The 13,009-nt window shown below is 44.9% G+C and overlaps 1 protein-coding gene and 1 long non-coding RNA gene across 16 annotated transcripts in view; one reads left to right on the top strand and one right to left on the bottom strand.

Annotated features, from left to right (window-relative positions):
* Window positions 1-13,009, top strand: part of ARVCF (ARVCF delta catenin family member) — a 1,120,703-nt gene that overhangs the window by 233,650 nt on the left and 874,044 nt on the right. The window lies entirely within an intron of this gene.
* LOC137555617 (uncharacterized) lies at window positions 1,860-4,524 on the bottom strand. Its single transcript, XR_011028298.1, has 2 exons — window positions 4,231-4,524; window positions 1,860-2,066 (listed from the first exon to the last, which is right to left on the bottom strand). It is a non-coding gene; the product is annotated as an uncharacterized lncRNA (long non-coding RNA).

Here is a 13,009-nt window from a genome sequence, read left to right as displayed (position 1 = left end):
GCCCCTTCCATGTGTGTCATCCATGTACTGCAGAACCCTCCCATTCCATGTGCTGCCCCCTCCTCCGTGTGTGTCATCCATGTACAGCAGCACCCTCCCGCTCCATGTGCTGCCCCTCTTCCATGTGTGTCATCCATGTACTGCAGAACCCTCCCATTCCATGTGCTGCCCCCTCTTCCATGTGTGTCATCCATGTACTGAAGAACCCTCCCGTTCCATGTGCTGCCCCCTCTTCCATGTGTGTCATCCATGTACTGCAGAACCCTCCCATTCTATGTGCTGCCCCTCTTCCATGTGTGTCATCCATGTACTGCAGCCTCTCCTTGTTGAACAGCTCCTTTGGGCATCAGTTTCCCTTTTTCATGTGTTGCTCCACATGTTCAGCCTCCTCTTTCATATGTAACAACCCCTTTGTGGCCTTTCCAGAAATCCAACCCTGCTGCTGAGTCACTTCTGATGTTTCCATTTGGAGAGGATGTTTAATTTCAGGAGATGTCTTAGTAATCAGATCCTCTGTGTCCATATATTTAAACATTCAATTTCTTATTGATGCTGGCACAACTAATCGGTGTAGGCAATGGCCTTCCTATTCACAAGATTGAAGCAGGCAAAAGGTGCCTGGCATGGGTCATCACAATGGACAGAAACAACTGGTTTAAAGCATTGCATTTCTAGGAAAAGCTTGTAAAAGGTAAAAACAACTGCAGTGCATAATGATATATTAACTGGAAAGGTAACACTTACTTTTAAAGGGTCTCTGAACACAGGGTAAAAATGGTATTTCAACTTACGTAAGGCTTCCTCTGCGTCATCTAGGTCCCCTCTGTTCACCTGCTGGCAGTTTCAGTAGCGCACAATTTCACCCAGAGTTGTTAGCAACTGCGCATGCGCAGTCCATCCAAGCACCCAGCAGGATCTTGCACCTAATGCCGTGAGCATTCAGCGCATGTGCATTCTGAAAAGAATGAACCGTGCTTGTGCTGAACACTTATGTCGACAGGTGCGTGATCGAGCCAGGCACGTGGATGGGCTGTGCATGCGCAGCTATGCACAACTCTTGCCGAAGTCGAGTGTTACCAGAGCTGTGAGTGAGAGAATGGAGGGGACCCAGAAGGCGCTGAGGGACCTAACATTGTGCGGGGGCCTGGGGGAAGCACATTTTTATCCTGTGTTAAACAGACAGAACAAACCAGTCTTCTAAGCAAAGAATCTGCTTGACGTGCTTTGACTACAAGAGTGTAGCTGTGGGAGATCTTCAAAGGGCTCCAGCCCACACTTAATGTCTCCCCACTACCCCTTCCCTTCAGTATACGAGCCTTAACAGTCTACCACTGACTATAACCACTTTTACCCTTAGGGGCCTTTCATACTGGTCATTTTACAGCCGCTATGCTTATGAAAGCCTATGGGCATTTTCATACAGCATGTGGTGCGGCAGAAGTCAACGATCTACCGCAAGCACATACCGCCGTTGCCGCGCGACCTGCAATGACCTGCGGCGGACTGGAATTCATGTAAGTCTATGGAGACGCAGGAATTTAAAAAATGATGCCGGTGGCGGTGCGCATGCACAGAAGCATATTTTTACAATACGCTTCTGTGCACTTCCCTGTTTTCTGTTTGGATGTGAGCCAGAAGGGGATTACCTCAGGCCTGTTTTTGGCAGTGCCATGCGGCCCCCCACCACACCCCATTACATTTCTGACAAAATTGATCTGATTTTTCCAACCCTGCAATCTATTTTAATTGAGAAAAATGACGAATAAAAATTTCTCTTTGATTTTTTCACACAATCAATCGTCTTAATCAAATTGGGGTAAAATCAAACAGAAAAATTGTAATATGTGTGGCCACCGTTACTCTTTAACTATATGGGTGGCCCTTGAGCCCCTCTTGGTGATAGCGGTTCCTTCTTCTTTCAGTGTTGTCCCCGGACCTTCTTTTCTTTGCCCCCTTTTTTGTACCTCTTCTCTCTCTCTCTTTCTCTCCTCTTTTAGTCATGTCTTCTATTCTTGACTTTACCTTTCTTTCTTTGCTTCTTTTCTTAGCACCGGTTACTACCTAGGCTTTGTGAGAACACTCTCAGGTTAAGAAATGTTGCTTGGCGCCCAGACCATTTTTGAACAACATTATAGGGAAAGTCTCAGGTGTGTGTTCAGTATCATGCAGAGGAGGAAACCAATAGGAGAAGTATTGTGTGAGTGAGGTTCAGGGGGTGAGTAGAGGATTCATTATGAGAGTGGGGTACAGAGTGCATGCTGGGGATTGTATTGTGTGTGGAGGATCTTATTGAAATGGTTAGTGTTAGAAATCTTATAGTTGAAGGTTACCATCAAGTTTATTTTATGCTGGGACTATTTTAGGACTATATATATACTGGCTGAATTGTTTTTACTGCTTAGCTGTTTGTAGGGAATAGGGGTGGTCGTTTTATGGGGGGACCGGCCTGCTGCTCTCTGGGAACGACTATACGCTATCTTATTGCCATTACAAATAAGAGCTAGTCAGTGAGATAGATATTTCTACCTTGCATGCGAATTTAATGCAAACTGTGCAACTTGGACTTTGACCAATCAAAACATTTTGAGTACATTTGACTGTCCCAGTTCTAAACAGCAGACAGTTTGTATGAAATTTGCATGCAGACAAAATGATTACCATCTCACTGACCAATTCTACTCGAGATGGTGAGTGAGATGATCATAGTTTGGAATTGATGCACATGTTAAGGTGGCCATTAATGATACAATCCTGTGACCAATCGATTGTTATCGGTAATCGGAAGTGATAGGTCTTGCCCTTTAACAGCCAAATTATTGCTAATCAATTTGATCAGATTAATAGAATCGATCCATTCTTCAGATAGAATCCATTGATCTGATCAGATTGGTTAGCGTGAACTTTGCCTGTAATAGGCACAACCGATTATTTCCAATCGATTACCATGGCAATTAGTTGGCTGCAGGGCTGTATTGTTAATGGCCACCTTTGTGCAACTAAGAACTGGGCCTGGAAAAATAAGCTATTATACAGTATTTGATTGTTCCATTATTAATCCTTTGAGGACTGGATTTCTCTGGCTACTTAGGGATCAGAGACTTTTTTTAGGGGAAAAAGTGAGCTGTGATCACTGAATGGAGCACGGACCACAGCGGAGCAAGTGGGCTGCAGCGCCGTCAGAGTATCAGGAACCGCGAGAGCGGCGGGACCGTGCAGCGAGAGTAGTTACAATTACACCTTGGCTGGAATAACAGGCCATAAATGGTGTAAATTTGCATAAAAAATTAACATAAAACTGGCATGAACTTAAAAGGATTTGCATTTCATTGATTGTCTCTTGGGCCCGGAACCCACTAGCAGTACGTTACTAAGCCGTTACTAAGCACTTGTGGTTTGAAAAGCTCTTGCTAATGTACTGCTATGGGTGTGATCCCACTTGAGTGATGTGATTTTATAAAAATCCCCCATAACATTGCATTAGCAAGAGCTTTTTCAAATCACTAGCGCTTAGAAAAAGCTGCTAGTGGGTGTGAGCCCTTATTGCCATGCATATGAGCACGTGTGCCGAAAGGGGTGCAGTTTCTGTGCTTGCGCCATCTTCCCTAGATACGCCACTGGTCACATTAATACTTCCTACTGTGAGCGACTATATAGGCAAAAATTCAGTATAGTGCATCTCACTCTAATACTCTCTCTCTCTCTCTCTCTCTCTCTCTCTCTCTCTCTCGAGATCTCTATAGCTGTCTACAGTGGTTATCATCTGCCAAGCAAATGGCTTCACATTTCCTCTGACAGACCCCATGTATTTAATAGATTTACCTATAACAACCAGTACATAAGACAATATACACTGTACAGCGATGCGGAATATGTCGGCGCTATATAAATGCTAAATAATAATAAGACCTGACAGAGGGACACCTGAGTCGCAAAAATGTATAGGGATGGAATGAGACTCGATAGGGCTTAACCGTCTAGAAAAAGGCCAGGTGGGACCTCAATATGGATTAACCCTCTAGAGAAAGGATAGGTGGGACCATGAACAGACTGCAACCATCATTTTACAAAGACCAAATTTGCCACTATATAATATCTGTAAGGGCCTGGGCCTACTAACGCAGTTATGTCCGCTTTTCAGCTACACATCAATGTTACAGATGCTGGAAAGCGGACACAGCTGCGTTAGTGGGCTCAGGCCTTTAGCCTCCCATAACCAAAATTTCTGCTTACCTGAAGGTCATCGCTGTAATCCGATCTAGCAAGATGGCAGAAGTCCTTGATAAAAGAAGGTAATATGTGCTGATGTTAGCGGCAGTGAGGTGTGTGGGAGTATACCTACCTGTATGTGTGCAAACACACCGATGTGTGAGCTCGCACGTGCACGCGCTTGCTCCTCCCTGTGTGTCTGTCTCCTAGTGTGTGTTTGTCTGCTTTTTTTATTAGTGAAAGCTAAAAAAATTCGCAGTGAAAGCTGGAAAAATCTATCCTAGTGAGGGGTCTTCCAAATCCCTGGTTTCTTCCTCGCTGGCAATTCTCCAACTGCCATAACTGTGCCCAGCTTCTACCTGCATAGCATGGATAGGTAGAAAGATGGATAGATAGTTAGATAGATGTGTAAATGATAATAATAGCTGTAAAATGAATTATTAGCATAGATGATGATGGTTTTGTAGTTTAATTAGGTGACATTTATGGTACCATGGCAAATTATTTGGGTGTTTGTTGAGGGCATTGCGCTGTACGTTCTGCAAGGTATTGATTTTCCCATGTAATTAATGTGCCTGGTTCACATCTATGCACTGTGGTGAGCTGCGTTACAAAAACCGTTGTGTTGCATGCATTTGTGTGCGTTGAGCTGTAATGCGCACATCAATGCAAGTGAATAGGTGCGCTTTTTTTAGCACATAGAAGCGCATACAAGTGCATGTTTTTACCTCTGAATGAAAAAAACAAACACATTTTCATTTGAAAACAACATCCAAATACATACCCAAGCAACGCCGGGTCTTCGGCTAGTATATAATATTTGTGAGGTATTCTTTTGTTAAGAATTAGAAAGGTAAAAAAAACTATATTGTTAATAAGGTGATTTACAACACCAGTGTTGCTCGGATACAATCCGTGATCATAGCATAGCCGTGATCCACAAGCATTTTTTCACTATCCGACATCGTGATCCGAATCCGTGATCGGGCATCGAATTCAATCATGGATTCAGCCATAATTCCACGCATTCGGCCGGTGATCACGGAAAAATATCTGTGAATAAACTCGCCGACTTTAGTGGTTACAAGCAAAGCCCCCTTACATGCTATAAACACCAAATCTGCCGGACAACAGTGCCCAAATGTATGCACCTGCCTAATTTTATTTAAACACTTATTGCACACTTTCTGTAAATGCAATAAACTTAATTTCACTTCTCAAATATCACTGTGTGTGTCTCCTATATGATATATTTAACTGACATTTTTTATCGTAACAACCAACGATTTATACAGGAAAATCATGTCGATTAACAAACTTTTGCATCCAATTGTATACCGTATTTTATGCCGTATAAGCCGCTCTGGAATATAAGACGCACCCAGGTTTAGAGGGCAAAAATCGTGGAAAAATAAAATATACTAAACCTGGTGCGTCCATGTTCCAGGAGCGTCATGTACATGTTATCCCCCAAATGGTACTCCTGTGTACCTCATGTCTCCTCCTGTGTGCTCCATCTGTCCTACTGTGTACCCCATCTGTCCTACTAGGTGCCCCATCTGTCCTGTGTGCCCCATCTGTCCTACTGTGTGCCCCATCTGTCCTACTATGTGCCCCATCTGTCCTGTGTGCCCCATCTGTCCTACTGTGTGCCCCATGTCTCCCTTCTGTGTGCCCCATCTGTCCTACTGTGTGCCCCATGTCTTCCTCCTGTGTGCCCCATCTGTCCTACTGTGTGCCCCATCTGTCCTACTGTGTGACCCATGTCTCCCTTCTGTGTGCCCCATCTGTCCTACTGTGTGGCCCATGTCTTCCTCATATGTGCCCAGTCTCCCCATGTGTCCTGTGCACTCCTTCTCCCCATGTGTCCTCCTGTGTCCTGTCTCCCTCATGTTTCATTCTGTGCCCCCCCCCCCCCACGTGCCTTAGCTCTTGCCCTCTGATCTCCTCCTGCCCCCCCCCCCCATCTCCCCCGGTCCCCCCTGCGTGTCTTCCGATATCCCTGTTGTATATATTTCCCCCCTCAGTGTCTGCAGCATCAGCAGCTTACCAGATCCATGCCGCCGCGAGGACTGCAGATACCCGGCTTCCCCACATGCTTCCTCTACTGCACGGCTACTGATGATGTCATCAGTACAAGCGCGCAGTAGAGGAAGCATATGGGGAAGTCGGTTGTGTCTGCAGTCCTCGCGGCGGCATGGATCTGGTAAGCCGCTGATGCTGCAGACACTGAGGGGGGAAATATATACAACAGGGATATCGGAAACACGCGTCGATATTGGAGACACGCAGGGGGGACCGGGGGAGACGCACACGGGGGAAGGGGCAGGAGGTGATTAGAGGGCAAGAGCTGAGGCACGAGGTAGTCTGTTACACTTCAGGCACACAGGCAGGGAATCCCCAATGGCGGCAGGTCGGCAGTTCGAATCGGCGGGCGTTTGCAAGTTCGGGATTGCCTGCCTTTGCCGTATAAGACGCAGGGACTTTTTCTCCCCATTTTTTGGGGAGAATAAGTGTGTCTTATACGGCGCAAAATACGGTATATCAGTTGCTATCAGTTACAGCTGAATGTGCAAGGTAATATCCATGTTTCCCTATGGCTCAAGTGGGCGATATTACAGTTTAACGGTGTGCTGACCAGGAAGCTTTTATGGCCATTTTCAAAATAGTGGACAGAAAATTTCAGGACACAGGAGAAGAGAAATAGATTGATGAGTAGACTACATGGGAGGTAAGCATGACGTGTTTATGTTTATTTTGACTTTTTTAATTTTCAGTTCAGGTTAATTAGATTAGATTAGAATTAGAAGATATGTGGCTCTAGTTATGTAAACTTAATTGGAAACACAATGGTTCTCTGAAGTTTGAGTTCCTATCAGTGGCATAGCTAGAGATCATGGGGCCCCATAGCAAAATTTTCATGGGGCCCTCAGATGGAGGCACTCTTATGCTGGGTTTACACCATACAATTTTCTGTTAGATTTATCTGCCAGATAGATAAAGTTCAACATGTTGGAAATGTATCTATCTTACGATCTATCTGCCGAGCAATTGGGCATTGTTCTACTCAGCAGGACACAAACAGAAGACAATGCACCAGAGATAATGACCATTCTCTACAGAAAATAGTCTAATTATGCATTCGAATGCTGGGGATACACGGTATGTTTTCCTCCTTATCAATCGAGCCGCTGATGGCTCGATTAATAATTTTCGACAGGTCCGATGACCCCGCTCAATCCCCGCAGGCGGACAATAGCGGGGAGTCGAGAAGAAGATAAGGAAGCTCCCGCAGGGGCGAGCGGGAATCAATCCGGACGGCAGCGGGGACGCGGCGGGAGTCGATCCAGTGGCTAATCGAGCCGCCGGGTTGTACCGTGTATCCCCAGCATAACAGAAGAATCTAACAGAAATTTGTATGGTGTAAACCCAGCATTAAGCGATGCCACCTGCCCCTCCCTATGGATAGGAGTTAATTAGTCAATTTACATTCTCACGCAATCTGCACTGCATATAGTACATGGGCACTGAGATAACATCAGGGAGTGGAGAAACACAAAAAAGATAATGGTAAATACATTAAGTACCTCTCTGCTCCAGGGCCCCATAGCAGCTGCTACGGCTGATATGGCTATTGCTACACCCCTGGTTCCTATTTATTTTCATAGTACGATCCTGTTTTCTGAATATAGGTATTCACACATACAGTGGCTTGCAAAAGTATTCGGCCCCCTTGAAGTTTTCCACATTTTGTCACATTACTGCCACAAACATGAATCAATTTTATTGGAATTCCACGTGAAAGACCAATACAAAGTGGTGTACACACGTGAGAAGTGGAATGAAAATCATACATGATTCCAAACATTTTTTACAAATCAATAACTGCAAAGTGGGGTGTGCGTAATTATTCAGCCCCCTGAGTCAATACTTTGTAGAACCACCTTTTGCTGCAATTACAGTTGTCAGTCTTTTAGGGTATGTCTCTACTAGCCTTGCACATCTAGAAAATGAAATCCTTGCCCATTCTTCTTTGCAAAACAGCTCCAGCTCGGTCAGATTAGATGGACAGTGTTTGTGAACAGCAGTTTTCAGATCTTGCCACAGATTCTCGATTGGATTTAGATCTGGACTTTGACTGGGCCATTCTAAAACATGAATATGTTTTGTTTTAAACCATTCCATTGTTGCCCTGGCTTTATGTTTAAGGTTGTTGTCCTGCTGGAAGGTGAACCTCCGCCCCAGTCTCAAGTCTTTTGCAGACCCCAAGATGTTTTCTTCCAAGATTGCCATGTATTTGGCTCCATCCATCTTCTCGTCAACTCTGACCAGCTTCCCTGTCCCTGCTGAAGAGAAGCACCCCCAGAGCATGATGCTGCCACCACAATATTTGACAGTGGGGATGGTGTGTTCAGAGCGATGTGCAGTGTTAGTTTTTTGCCACACATAGCGTTTTGCATTTTTGCCAAAAAGTAGCATTTTGGTCTCATCTGACCAGAGCACCTTCTTCCACATGGTTGCTGTGTCCCCCACATGACTTTTGGCAAACTGCAAACGAGACTTCTTAAGCTTTTCTGTTAACAATGGCTTTCTTCTTGCCACTCTTCCATAAAGGCCAACTTTGTGCAGTGTATGACTAATAGTTGTCCTATGGGCAGATTCCCCCACCTGAGCTGTAGATCTCTGCAGCTCGTCCCGAGTCACCATGGGCCTCTTGACTGCATTTCTGATCAGCGCTCTCCTTGTTCGGCCTGTGAGTTTAGGTGGATGGCCTTGTCTTGGTAGGTTTACAGTTGTGCCATACTCCTTTCATTTCTGAATGATCGCTTGAACTCTGCTCCGTGGGATGTTCAAGGCTTTGGAGATCTTTGTGTAGCCTAAGCCTGCTTTAAATGTCTCAATAACTTTTTCTCTGACCTGTCTGGTGTCTTCTTTGGACTTCACGTTGTTGTTGCTCCCAATCTTCTCTTAAACAACCTCTTAGGCCGTCACAGAGCAGCTGTATTTGTACTGACATTAGATTACACACAGGTGCACTCTATTTAGTCATTAGCACTCATCAGGCAATGTCTATGGGCAACTGACTGCACTCAGACCAAAGGGGGCTGAATAATTACGCACACACCACTTTGCAGTTATTGATTTGTAAAAAATGTTTGGAATCATGTATGGTTTTCGTTCCACTTCTCACGTGTACACTACTTTGTATTGGTCTTTCATTTCATTGGAATTTCAATAAAATTATTTCATGTTTGTGGCAGTAATATGACAAAATGTGAAAATGTCAAGGGGGCCTAATACTTTTGCAAGCCACTGTATTTGCTTCTATTAAACCATGTTATTTAAGTATCTATGCCACAGAGTAGGGATGGTCTGAAATGTCGATTTCCGATTCTGCAGAAATTCCGATAGGTTTCCGATTTCTGGGTTTGGATTTCCGATTTCCGAGTAGTGGATTTTTAGGTCATTTTTTACATTCTCTGATTGGCCAAATGCTTCTGAGTCGACTCTGCATTCTCTGATTGGTCCAATGCTTCCGAGTTCTGTGATTGGGCTAAAATTTTCGAGTTGTGGTAATGCAGTATTTCTACAGAAATCCGATTTCCGATCGGTTTCCGAGTAGTGTTTTTTTTGTCATTTTTTGCATTCTCTGATTGGCCAAATACTTTCGAGTTGTTTCTGCATTCTCTGATTTGTCCATTGATTTTGAGTTCTGTGATTGGGCTAAAATTACCAAATTACTGTATTTCTGCAGATATCAGATTTCCGAGTTCCGTTTTCTGATTTCCGAGTTCCGATCGGAAGTTCAGATTTCCGATCGGAAATTTGGAAGTTTCAATTCTGCGAAATCCGAATGATCATTCCTGTCACAGAGATGAATTGTGCATCCAGAACCAGCAAAGTTTAATAGGATTAGGCGATGCCCCAACACCAAAATGAAGAACTCACCAGCGCTTAGCTCTGCCGAGTTCAGCAATAGGATATGGCCCACTATGGTGGTAATTCATAAAAATGTAGCTAGATGTGACAGGCGTGCGGAGATATTCCGCTGTAGGCACGCGTTAGGCTGTCGGGAGACATGCGGAAACAGGAGAAGCAGGCGGAATCCCTCCGTGCGGTGTTCTCTCTGCAGCTGCTTGGGAGGTCTGTCCCATTCACTGCAATGTATTCCGCACGCTTCTCGCCACATCAGAGGTAGCGGTAATACCCGTCCGCATACCGCTACCTCTAATCTTTATGAATTGACTACTTGTTACTTTTGCTATGATAATCACCGCGCAAGGCGGTGATTTATCACTCTGCTCGCGAAAGTCGGATTTTCATGCGGAAAAAGCCTTTATGAATAAAGATTCTGCTGTGTGGTCGGTAAAGTGTGCCGTTTTCAGCATTCCCGCATGCGGGAATGCTTTATGAATCGAGGCCTATGTCTAAAAAAATAATATATATTCAGCAGTGTTGCTTTGGGAGACATCTCAAGCTCACTCCAACCTGAATTATCGCAAATTCTTTCTGTTTTAGGAAAGCAAACTTTTTTTTTTTTTTAAATAATAGACCTAAATATATAAAATATTTTTTTGTTGAAACATATTTACAAATATTATCTCCTTCAATACAGTAACCTCCTGCATAGCACATAACTGCATATGCATCTTCCATTGATCAAGAAAGGCTCCTCTTCATTTCAACTCCCTTCATGATAATGTTATTCAATTTAAACATCTTACTTTGAATATTCTTTTGGCCTTCTTGCTCACTCATCTCTAATGCATTGAAGCCAGAAGAGAGTCAAATCTACACCAAACCTCCTAACTCCAGGTCACTTAAAACTCATTTGACAGCTGCAAATAAAAACCTAATTAAAAATTGATTAGATTAAATATATATCATTTGAGAGCCAAAGTCTTCTTATAATATTTTCTAGTCCACCTTAGTATCACCACTATGACTGGAGCGGTTACAGCAGTACCACCCTGTCTATTCCACACTGATTGTGAAGCTATAGGCTTTTTTATTTGATTTTGATCCTAAAGCTTGTACTTACCCTAGTGCATGGGTGCAGAGGCCGCCTTAAAGTATGCGGGGCCTAGGGCAAGTGTCATATGCGGGGCCTAGAGACACATACAGTATACTGTGGATACACACACACAGTTATACTGTGGATATACTGTACACACACACACCAGGGTCTGTCGGGCTGAGGTCAATTATGTTCTGCCAGCAGCCGTTCCAAACATGACCTTTCACCTCCCCTACACAGTAGCCGTGCCTGTCTGTTACCTTATGGGAGGGGAGGACAATCTCTCTGCCTTTCCTTTCACACAGGAGCTCCCTCCACATACAGGCTCCCTCCCCTCGATCTCACCTGTCTGCTCCGACCATCCTTGCTAAGGGCCCGGCACTTTGTCAGTCATAGCAGACCTGCAGACGCATTGCTCAGCAATATAAAAACGCGGTAGCCGGGAAACGCACATCTGCAGCATTGCTGGTGGTCTGTCTCCTCCTGGATCTCCTTCTCATCGGCAGCACATCTGGGGGTAGGGGCTTATCTGGGTAACATAGAGCCTATGGCAAACACTGAAATTGTGCCCCCTTCCCTCGGCCCGAACCGCTTTCCTTATAAGAACAGCATCCCTTTTTCTGTACATGTGTAATAATAGTTGCTTGTGTTTTTGGGCGCGGAATATTGCTGAAGTTACTTTTTTGGAAATATCTCTTCCTATTCCCTCTTTTCTAACATTAAGCCAAGTGTGCCTTACATACATAATTTAAGTAGCCATGCTCCCCAGATAACAGAATAAATTTGATCTGAGGTCTGAGTAATGGGGTGGCACCAGGGTAGGCATGAGGGCGCAGCACAGGGGTAGAGATAGGGGTGCAGCACAGATGCAGGCATAAGGGTGCAGCACAGAGGCAGAATTGGTAGAGCAGCACAGGGGCAGGTATGGCGCCCATTGTGCTGTGGCGCCTATGGCATGAGCCATGCCTGTACCCCTCTAGATACGCCTCTGGGGAGTTTCCTCTTAGGTTGGCTAGGCAGCACAGGGGCACTCTACTGATGTAGCAATGCTTGCAGGCCGCTGCATATCAGCTGAGCGGCACTTCTTTAAAATATTGTCCCTCCCTCCTCTATGATTGGATGGCCGCAGCAACACCTGCATTGGCTAATGGAAAGCTGGTGCTGCTGCTATTGGTCAGCCCGCATGACAAGGTACTGTCAGGGAGGAATCCGAGGCTCCTACAGAGGGTGTGGGGCCTTCCTTAGGCGCAGGGCCTGGGGCGATTGCCCCACATGCCCCCCCCAAAGGCCGCCTCTGCTGCCTGTCAAGTGACAGGCAGCCTATTGAGCTGGTTCTCGTCCTACAAAGTCACTGAACCTGACAGAGTCCAGACCCAGAGTGGGACAATTGGAGCGGCCGTTCATTTTGGGGTAGCGGGAGTAAGTTATTAGTGCATGCTACAGCAGTAGCGTGCCTACTTTGAAAATTTTACTTGTGCTGCCACTCTAAGCTGTGCTGCTTGAGCAGTGTAGCTTAGAAAATCAACCCCTACTGATTTGTATGTGTGCCAAATGCAGTAATCAAAAGAGCCACATCTGGCTCCCGAGCCATAGGTTCCCTACCCCTGCCCTAGACTATGAAACACACACTACACGATACATACATTGATATATGACTATGATAGGGATTAGATTGTGAGCCCCTCTGAGGGACAGTTAAGTGACAAGATAATATACTCTGTGCAGTGCTGAGGTAGATGTCGGCACTATATAAATACTAAATAATGATATACTGTATATGTATCC

The sequence above is a fragment of the Hyperolius riggenbachi genome, chromosome 1 (genome assembly GCF_040937935.1).
Source record: "Hyperolius riggenbachi isolate aHypRig1 chromosome 1, aHypRig1.pri, whole genome shotgun sequence".
Classification (NCBI taxonomy): domain Eukaryota; kingdom Metazoa; phylum Chordata; class Amphibia; order Anura; family Hyperoliidae; genus Hyperolius; species Hyperolius riggenbachi.
This window is presented reverse-complemented; position numbering and strand designations above follow the sequence as displayed.